We start from the raw sequence: 10,882 nt of genomic DNA on the forward strand, positions 1-10,882 counted from the left end.
CTATGAATAGATGAAACATACAATAGTAAAATTCATTGCAGCTTGCATATGAAGGTAGACACATGAGGTTTGTCATTTGATAAATGGAAATAATGCGCATAACATCATATTATAATGAGACATTATAATAAATATAGTTGCATTTGAGTATGACCTTTCAACCACCTCAGAATCTATCCAATTTCAACATACTTGTGAGAAAGTGCTTGAATTTGTATAAGCACATATATCCAACAAGTGAAGGTTATCACAATATCATTCATTAGAGCACATACCAGAACTATGATCAAAATATTTATTTAGTCCTCCCACATAGACTACTTCACATTTAACCAAATAATAGATTAATTGGTATATGAGACCAACACCTTAATATGAGGCATTGATAAATAATCATAAAAATTACATATTGCAACTATTTCCTACTAAAATAACAAGGCAAACAAAAAGTTATCAACAATTGAGGGAAAATTGTTGCCACACATCAAATAATGTGCTAATAATATAACATGTATTGCTTATTTAGTGATCTACATGGATGAAGAAATTAATTAGAGAATAAACCAAAGGTAGAAGAAGAGCCTAAAGGCTACAAGACTGGCCTAGACTCCAATAGAGACTTAATATAGAAAGAGCAAACTACTATGTCAACTTTTTTTAGAAGATAAGAGACCAAAACAACTCACATCTCAGTCCAAGTATTGACTTGCTAACATAGATAGAATGATCAAATAGTTAAAAGTTTTTGTGTCTAAGTATTGGCTTGCTAACATTAGTACACCAACCTATCAACATTGCAGAGTGGTCAAATTATAATGAATAGGTCAAGTTTAAAGATCAACTTGCAAACATTGGTAAAATGACTAAAGCATATAGAGTAGCTTGGTCAAAGGATGATCAACTTGCCAACATTAGTAAAATGACCAAAAGAACGATGTGACATAGCATAGAGAACGTACCTAATATAATTAATCAAAATGATGCACAAATTAGTCATAGGGTTGTAAGTTCCCTTTTATGCTTTAGAGGGGAGGGCATGATGGTAAAACTAACCCATTACTTTGAAGCCATGTGACTAATAATAAACATATGATCTCCTAAGATCCTCCAGTCAAGTTGATATAAATCTATCCTAGAGGAAAGGTAAGCTAAGGATCAAATTTGTAGTATTTTAGAGATTATACTAGAGAGTTGGTGAGGAGAGATCTCTCTAATACATGGGATGAGAAGGTCTATCAGTGGCAACCAAGGGAGAGGAGAAAGGTGAGACATCTACTATTGTCATACTCATTCTATTTTCTCATTCCCTACTCTTAATTTAACTTAAGCAATAGAGAAGACTCCTAGATGCCATTTGGGGTCTCCCCAACATTTTTTCCCCTTGTTTGCATGTGAGCCCACACATTGCGGGCGTGAGAATTAAGGTGTTGTTTTTTACATCAATAGATTTTAAACCCACTTATCTCTAAAAGTTGTGCTGCCTCTCTCCCTTGACCCTTCTTCCTCTTTAGTTGTCTTTCTTAATGAGTTAGACCAACATATTTTTCGAATGTAATACTTTTAAAAATGAATATTAATTTTTAAGTAGTTCTAAATGATTGCTGAAAAGATGATCAAAATTCAAGAATATGGTTTACAAATTTAATAATAATGATAATAAGAGATAAATAAATATTGAATAATAAATATAATATGTGTTATGAAAAATATAAATGGTTGTCACTCCTTCATTTACCACTCCTTCAACTTCCACCCCTTCATCTTCCACCACCATAGATAGTATTACCCTTATAGCCCTATACAAGGGCCCTCTCTCCCTCTCATTTTTACATGCACATGTAAGGCTTGGAGTAGGCATACAAATATAAAGGATAAGAGAAGAGGCATATTTGTACAAGATTGGTTTCAAATCATCTTGTAATTCCTTTCGAGATAGTGAAATTTTTTATCCCATCCGCCTGTGGAGTAAGCATAGTCGAACCACGTAAAATTTCTGTTTCATCTTTATTTATTTTTCTGCATTGTAAAATTTATGTCTCGTCTCTATTTATTTTTCTGCATCTTTTACAACTCATTATCAGCACAAGACTCTAACTATTTGAGATATTTCTTTAAATCCCATTTAATTTATTTCTTATAAGTTTTACTCTACAAGAGTATAATATTCTCCAGAAGAGAATATGTCTTTTAAAGTTTAAAGAGTACCAATCTCTAAAAGAGATGGTAAGATAGTCCTCTTGAAGAGGCTATATATTTAAATCTCCCGCCTATATATTTAATCTCCCAAAGAGATAGACCTCTTGAAGAGGCTATGTATCTAGTCTCCAGAAGAGATGGTAAATATTTACCTCCTAAAGAGGGTATATTTTCAACCTCCCGAAGAGATGTTAAAGTCGACCTCCTGAAGAGGTGAGATGTTTATCCTCCAAATAAGGTAGTACATTTAACCTTCGGAAGAGATGGTAAATTATTACCCATTCTCATATTATAATTGAAATCATACTCATGATGAGTACAAATTGAGAAAAAAATAATGTTCCTGAAGAAACATATTTAAGTACCATCGGAAGGGTGGAAGTAATATTATATCTATAATTATCTCAATTTTATTTCAATTCTTACATTTTGTTTTTCTAAATTGTCTTGTTATTGTTAATTTATTCATATGTTCAACCTAAGTAAAGTTGAATTTGTTCCCCTTAATATCAAAGACAACAATTATTTATCATGGGTTCTTGGTGTTGATATACATCTAAATGCAATGAACTTGAGAAACACTATTTTATATGAAAATACCGCATCCCTATAGGATCACGCAAAGGCTATGATCTTCCTCCATCATCATTTATATGAAGAATTAAAGACTAAATACCTTACTATTAAAGACCCACTTATCTTGTGGAAAAATTTAAAGGATAGATTTGACCATTAAAAGACTATGATTTTGCCAAATGCTAGACATGAATGGTTACACCTAAGGTTGCAAGATTTTAAAACAGTCAGTGAACATAACTCAACTTTGCATAAAATTAGTTAGAAGTTAAAATTATGTGGTGAAAAGATTATTGATGAAGACATGCTTGAAAAGACATTTACTATTTTCCATCCCACCATGGTCGTGGTTGAAATAATCACTAGCATCGACGTAAGGCTGCAATCCCTCAAAAGAGGGATGACCCTCAGAAGTGGGATAATGATCATAATCAACGACTTAGGCATTATGAAAATAAATACTAAAAATGCAGAGGAAAAGGCCATTGGTCGTGCACCTGTTGTATGCCTAGACTTTTGGCAGCCTCTATAAAAGAAAATAAAAAAGAGTAAAGAAGTTGAAACAAATTTTGTTGATAATGTTATTCCAATAGACCTTGTTGTTGAACTGTTCAACTATGTTTATCTTGTTGTTGTTGATTTCCTTGTAAATCAAGACAAGAATAATGATGTAATATTTTAAGAAATAGTAAGCAAAATTGTATTTGGATTTCAATAAATAAATTATCGAATTTATTGTTGCTATGATAAATTATAATAATGAGTTTTTAAAATATGTATTGTAGCGTGGATTGTCCTAAAACTTTGACCGTTTCTAAGATGTCTATGGAAGAAGTTTGTTTAACTAACAGTGCTACAATACTTATAATTCTTCGAGATAGGAAATATTTTCATTACTTGAATATATCTTCAACAAATGTTAATAAAATATCTGTTTCTATGAATTTGATTGAAGGCCCTGGAAGAGCTAACATAAAGTTACCCAATGTCACTTTATTACAAATTAATGAAGTTTTGTATTCTAGCAGATCCAGAAGAAATCTGTTAAGCTTTAAAGATTTATAATTCAATGGATATCATATTGAAACTATAAATGAAGGCAGTAAAGAATTCCTTTATATTACTTCTATTGTTTCTGAGAAGAAACAAATTATAAAAAAACTCCCAACGTTATCTTCTGGATTTTATTATACAAAGATTAAAGCAATTGAATCATATAATGGCTTGTACTAGAAGTGTAATAACTTAAAGTTATTTACACTTTGGTATGATCGTCTTGAACATCTTGGAGATGTAATGATGCGAAGAATCATTGAGAATTCACATGGTCATCCACTAAAGAACCATAAGATTCTTTTATCAAGTGATTTCATGTGTACTACTTTCTCTCAAAAGAAATTAATTGTCAAACCATATATTTCAAATGTAAGTCTTGAATCTCCTAGTTTCTTACAAAGAATTCATGGTGATATATGCAGACCAATACATCCACCATCTTGACCATTTAGATATTTTATGGTCTTAATTGATGCATCTACTAGATGGTCACATGTTTTTTTTACTTTCTACTTGTAATATTGAATTTGCTAGACTTCTTTCTCAACCGATTAGATTACGAGCTCATATTTTTTTATTATTCAATTAAATCAATTCGTTTGGATATTGGTGGTGAATTTACTTTCCGAACTTTTGATAACTTTGGAATAGATGTTGAACATCTTGTTTCTCATATCCACACACAAAATGGTTTATTTGAATCTTTTGCTAGACCTATGATTATGATAACCAAATTGCCTTTATCTATTTGGAGACATGCTATTCTTCATGCTGCATGTTTAGTTCATATAAGGCCAACTGCTTATAATAAACTTTTACCTATGCAATTAGTTTCTAGGCAACAACCTAAAATTTCTTATTTAAGAACTTTTGGTTGTGCAATATATCTTCCTATTGTCCCTCATCAAAGAACTAAAATGGGTCCTTAATGTAAGATTGGTATCTATGTTGGTTTTGATTCCCCTTCTATTATTAGATATCTTGAACCTTTAATAGGTGATTTATTTAAAGCACAGTTTCAAGATTGTCATTTTGATGAAGTAGTATTCCTTACATTAGAGGGAGCAAAATCAGTGTTTGAAGCACAATATGAAATCACATGGAATGCTATAAGTTTATCTCATTTAGATTCTCGCACAAATCAAAGTGAACTTGAAATTCAAAAGATCATACATTTGCAAGGGATAGCAAATCAGTAACTAGATTCTTTTGCAGATACCAAGGCCATATTAAAATCTCATACGCCTGCTGCAAATATTCTAGCACGTATTGATGTCCTTAAAGGACAATAGCCGGTTAATAAACCTAAACCGCAAGTTAAATGTGGAAGTTCTATTGGTGCAAAAGATAAAACTTCTAGAAGGAGAAAATTGAAATCTGTAAACACTCCAGAAGAGGTTATAGAGATGGATAATCCATTCGACATTCACAGATCCATTTTTCCTAAAAATGAAATCCCTATCATGGAACCTTCTGAAGAGGAATCTCTTGAAGAGAAAACTTCTGAAGAGACATCCCTCGAAAAGAGACAGGTACCTATAAATAATAATGAGATCTCAATTCATTACACAGGAAAAATGTGGGATAGATATAAAGTTGTTGTCAATAACATATTTGCATATGCAGTAGTTATTGATTTTACCAGAATTAATGAGGATCCTGAACCTAAATCTGTTAATGAATGTCGATATATAAGTGATTGGCCAAAATGGAAAGAGGCTATCACATCAGAATTAAACTCTTTATTAAAAAGAGAAGTTTTTGGACCTATAATCCAGACACCAGAAGATGTCCAATCCATTGGATACAGATGGGTATTTGTGCATAAGAAAAATGAAAATAACGAAATTACTCGATATAAAGCAAGGCTTGTGACACAAGGTTTCTCGTAGAAACCCGGAATTGATTATGAGGAGACATATTCTCTCGTACTGTATGGAATTACTTTTAGATTATTAATTGAGCCAGCAGTCGTTGAACGATGGAGCATGCATCTTATAAGCGTAGCAAGAACATACCTATATGGATCGTTGGATAGTGACATTTATATGAAAATCCTTGAAGGATTTAAATTGCTTGAAGCAAAACCAGAAATTTATATTATTATTAAACTCCAATGTTATTTATATGGGTTAAATCAATCTGGACACATGTGGTACAATCAATTAAGTGAGTACCTTTTGAAAGAAGGATTAATAAATGATCCAATTTGTCCATGCATTTTTATTAAAATATCAAAATCCAGATTTGCTTAATTGCTATTTATGTTGATGATTTAAATTTAGTTGGGACTCTTGAAGAGCTCACTAAACCTGCTAATTATTTAATGAAAGATTTAGGAAAGACAAAATATTGTCTTGGCCTACAAATTGAACATGTAAATAGTGAAATTCTTGTTCATCAATATAATATACATCAGAAATATATTAAGGGAATTCTATATGAACAAAATTCATCCTTTGGGATCTCCAATGATGGTGCGATCACTTGATGTTAAGAAAGATCCATTTCAGCCTCATGATGAGGGGGATTAATTACTTGATCCTAAAGTACCATATTTAAGTGTTATCGGCTCTTTGATGTATCTGACCAATTGTACAAGACCCAACATTGCGTTTGTTGTAAATCTACTAGCAAGATATAACTCTGCTCCTACTTGGCGACTTTGGAATGAAATTAAGCACATTCTACGCTATTTGAGAGGTACATATGATTTGAGTCTATTCTACTCATTTGATTCCAAGTCTTAACTAGTAGGATATGCAGATGCTGAATATCTATCTGATCCCCACAATGCTAAATTTCAATTTGGATATGTATTTTTTTACAAAAAAACTGCTATATCTTGGAAATCAATAAAGCAGACGGTTACAACAACATCCTCTAATAATTCTGAAATACTAGCTATCCATGAAGCCAGTAGAGAATGCGTGTGATTTAGAAAAATAATTTCTTATATCCAAAAAAATTGTGGTCTTCAATCAATCAAGGGTATTTCAATAGTTTTATATGAAGACAACGATGCATGTATAGCTTAGCTAAGAGGAGGATACATAAAGGGCGACAAAACGAAACATATCTCTCCAAAATTCTTCTATTCACATGAACTATAGAAGAATGGTGATTTAAATGTTCAGCAGACCCGATCAAGTGATAATCTAGTAGATTTGTTCACTAAATATTTGCCTACTACAACATTCAAGAAATGAGTTCATCTCATCGGAATAAGACATCTTAAAGATCTTATCAAAAGAAGTTAATATATGAGTGACATCCAAGGGGGAGTGTTATAAAAAATATAAATGATTGTCACCCCTTTTATCTTCCACTTCTTCATCTTCCACCCCTTTATCTTCCACCACCATAAGTAATGTATTATCCTTATTGACCTATAAAAAGGCCTTCTCTCCCTCTCATTTTTACATACACACATAATGTTGTTTATGGTGTGACTCTTATACTTGGAGTTTTCTAAATAAGAGAAGGAAGAAGAACATGGAGGGGCTGCACAGCAGGCACTTGTCGACAAGTGCCCTGAGCTCGTCAACGAGTAGATACCAAGAGTTATAATTTCTTAGAATTGAAGACTCGTTGATGAGAGTATGGACATGTCGACGAGTGGTTTTCTTTGTATCATCGACAAATCCTTGTACTCTTCGACGAGTGTCGCCTGGGCCACGAAGAGAAATTCAAATTTTGAATTTGGATGTTATGGTAGTTGGGTATTTGGAGGGAAACCTCCGAGAAACTTCTATTTATGTACTTCTTAATGTATTTTGTTTATAGAGAACTTTGCAAGACTAGTGTATTCTTGTTCTTCACATTATAGTGAATATTAAGTGCCATTTACTTTATTCTTATGTGATAAATTGTTGTTTCTCATCCATATTGGTTGTGTGTTGTTGAAGCTTGGTGATTTGTTGCAAGTTTACATCTTCCGCTAAGTGTGTGTGTATATCCTATACTCAATTAATATCACAACAAATTGGTATCGAAACGATTGTTGTTATGGCATCGGGATCGTCTTCTGCAAGATTTGACATTGTTAAATTTGATGGAATCAGAAACTTTCGTTTGCGACAGAGGAGAGCAAAGGATATTCTAGTGCAACAAGGAATGACTAAGGCTCTACTTGGTGTTCAACCGATTGGAATGGATGAGGCAATATGGAGAGAATTGGAAGCAAAGGCCGTTTCTACAATACGCTTGTGTTTGGCTGATGAAGTTCTCTATCATGTGATGGAGGATGATTGTCCAGCGGCTATGTGGAGAAAGCTTGAAAGTCGGTATATATCTAAATCCTTGTCGAACAAACTTTTTCTTAAGCAAAGATTGTATTGGCTTAAGATAGTTGAGGGTTCAGATTTGAACCAACATATCAACATTTTTAATCAAATTGTGAGTGATTTGACACGTGTTGATGTAACATTCGAGGAGGAAGATAAAATATTGATCCTATTAAATCCCTTTCCTACATCTCAAACTTATGAAAATTTGGTTATAACTCTTAGACGAGGCAAAGATAATCTAAATTTGGAAGAAGTGACAAGTGCATTGCTTGGTTTTAATCAAAGAATGGTGATTAGCAATGAAGCTTCACATGTTGAAGGACTTGTCGTAAAAGGTAATCAAGAACATGGGAGACGTAAGTCCCAAGGAAAATCTCGGTTGCAGTCCGAGAAGAAGAAGAAGGACGTGAAATGCTTTAAGTGCAGTGAAATCGGGTACATAATGCTGAAATGTCCAGATTGGAAGAAAGGGAATTTTGAAAATCAGCAAGGTTCGTCAAAATATGCGTGTATAGTGGAAAGAAATTCAGAATGCAGTGATGGAGATATGTTGTGTATTTCATTGGGTTTGGAGTGCCTCACAGAAGACTTTTGGATTCTAGATACCAGATGCTTTTATCATATGACGGCAAACAGAAAATGGTTTGACACCTACAGGTCAGTCAATACAGGTTGTGTTCTAATGGGAGATAATATTTCATGCAAGATACTTGGTATTGGAGACGTAAAAATAAAAATGTATGATGGTGTTGTAAGATCTATATATGATGTAAGGCATGTGGAGGGTCTAGGAAAGAGTATTATTTCATTGGGTATTTTAGACTATAACGAGTATAGTTACGAGTTTGAAAAAGGAGAAATGAAGGTGTGTGTAGGCGATTCGATAGTGATGAAAGGAGAAAAGATAGAGGGAAATATCTATGTACTCCAGGGTGTTACGGTTGTAGGTGGAGATTCAACCATTGAATCAGAATCAGTTACTTCGTGGTATATGCAGTTGAAGAATATGGGTGACTACATATATTCAGATGTTTGGGAATCGATGATGATAGCATCAAAGGAGAGACATATGTATTTTGTGAGTTTATCACAAAGGGTCTTGGTGTACTTCATGCAGTGGCTGAGGTGGAGAACCCGACCGAGAGAGAAATCCTTATGTTAGACACTGGGGTTTGAGTACGTTGGTTTTGTTCAAGAAGTTTTGTGAGTAGGGCAGGCTATACGCATAGCTTGTAGGGTACTTCTTGATGAAGTCAGTGAATATGGTGCATTTTTTGTGTGATCAATCACCAAAAGTATCGCTAAATGGGAAAGTTGCAAGTGAATTGTGAGCATGTTTTTGCAGTAGACTACTCGGTTGGGAGTGGATGTCCACTAGTGCACTATTCTAGTGGTGGAGGATCTAGGCTTGGTGTTTTGTCCGGATAGTACCTCTTTCTTTATTTACTAAGAAAGGAGGGTGCAAGATGGGTGATCCTGTGGCAAACAAAGGGGTGATCGAGGACATAACTTTTTGTTGATAAAGTCATAGGGCGGCGTACTCAAGTAAAGGAAAAGAAACAGAAATGCCAAAAAACTGCTACAGCAACAATCATGTTATTCAAGTGGAGTTAGGGACTCAAGGAAAAAATGCGGGGAGTTCTAACTTAGGTTAACAATATCACAGATTAAATGGGCTTGTGATGTAGGTGGAGCAACAGACTCAGGGCAGAGATGACATTGGTGATATTGCAGGGAGTTTCAGCTTGGGAGACCCGTAGAATAACGGTAAGCTCATGTGTACTTTCAGACCACCACTCAAGTGTGTGAAGTGGTGAGGCTTCCAATATGGAAGAGGGTGATAAGATGCAGTAGAGTGATATGTCTGTTGTGTATGAATGACATGTTATTGGCTGGAAATGCTTTAACTGGGGCTTTAATTAGTTGGAAACTCTATTGGAAGGTTTTGACATGAATGTGTTTGGGTATGCCCAAGATGGGTCTTGGTTTGTTGATTCACATGGACAAAGCTGTAGGGAGATTGGTATTATCTCATGGTAGCTTTGTGGACGAAACCGTAAGGAGACTTCGTTTGCCGTCTCAAGGGGGGTTCTATGGAGAATCATTATGAAATGTCCATCGCTCGGTACCCAAGGATGGGCTGTGATATCTGGGATATGTCAAAGGTCCTCCATGTTTGTGTAAATGAGGTGTTTCAACAGGCAACATAGTGGACCGTCAATTGTGAGATTTGTTGAAGACTATGCAGAGGGCTTTGGTGATATAAGGCTTGTAGTAGTGTTTGTTTACTATTGTTGGAAGGCTTTGCTGGAAGCCTAGGGTGAAGTCTTCGGGTGATGAATCTATAACTGCATCAGGGTTGATGGTAGAAGCTGAAACTGCCATCGGTAAGTTCAAGCGGTATTGCTTGGACTTGGTATTTGTCTCCAAGTGTTAGAAGGGAGACATAACCAACCGGGCGATTCAAGTTCAAGGGTGGAGCAGTTCATATGTTTTTCAGTATTCTTCTAAGGAGGCGTATAATCACCAAGGTGGAGATTGTTGTTTATGGTATGACGCTTATACTTGGAGTTTTATAAACAAGGGAAGGAAGAACATGGAGGGGCTGCAAAGCAGGCACTTGTCGACGAGTGCACTGAGCTCGTCGACGAGTAGACACCGAGAGTTAGAATTTCTCAGAATTGAAGACTTGTCGACGAGAGTATGGACATGTCGACGAGTGGTCTTTTCATATCGTCAACGAATCCTTGTACTCGTCGATGAGT

The sequence above is a fragment of the Malania oleifera genome, chromosome 7 (genome assembly GCF_029873635.1).
Source record: "Malania oleifera isolate guangnan ecotype guangnan chromosome 7, ASM2987363v1, whole genome shotgun sequence".
Taxonomy (NCBI): Eukaryota; Viridiplantae; Streptophyta; class Magnoliopsida; order Santalales; family Ximeniaceae; genus Malania; species Malania oleifera.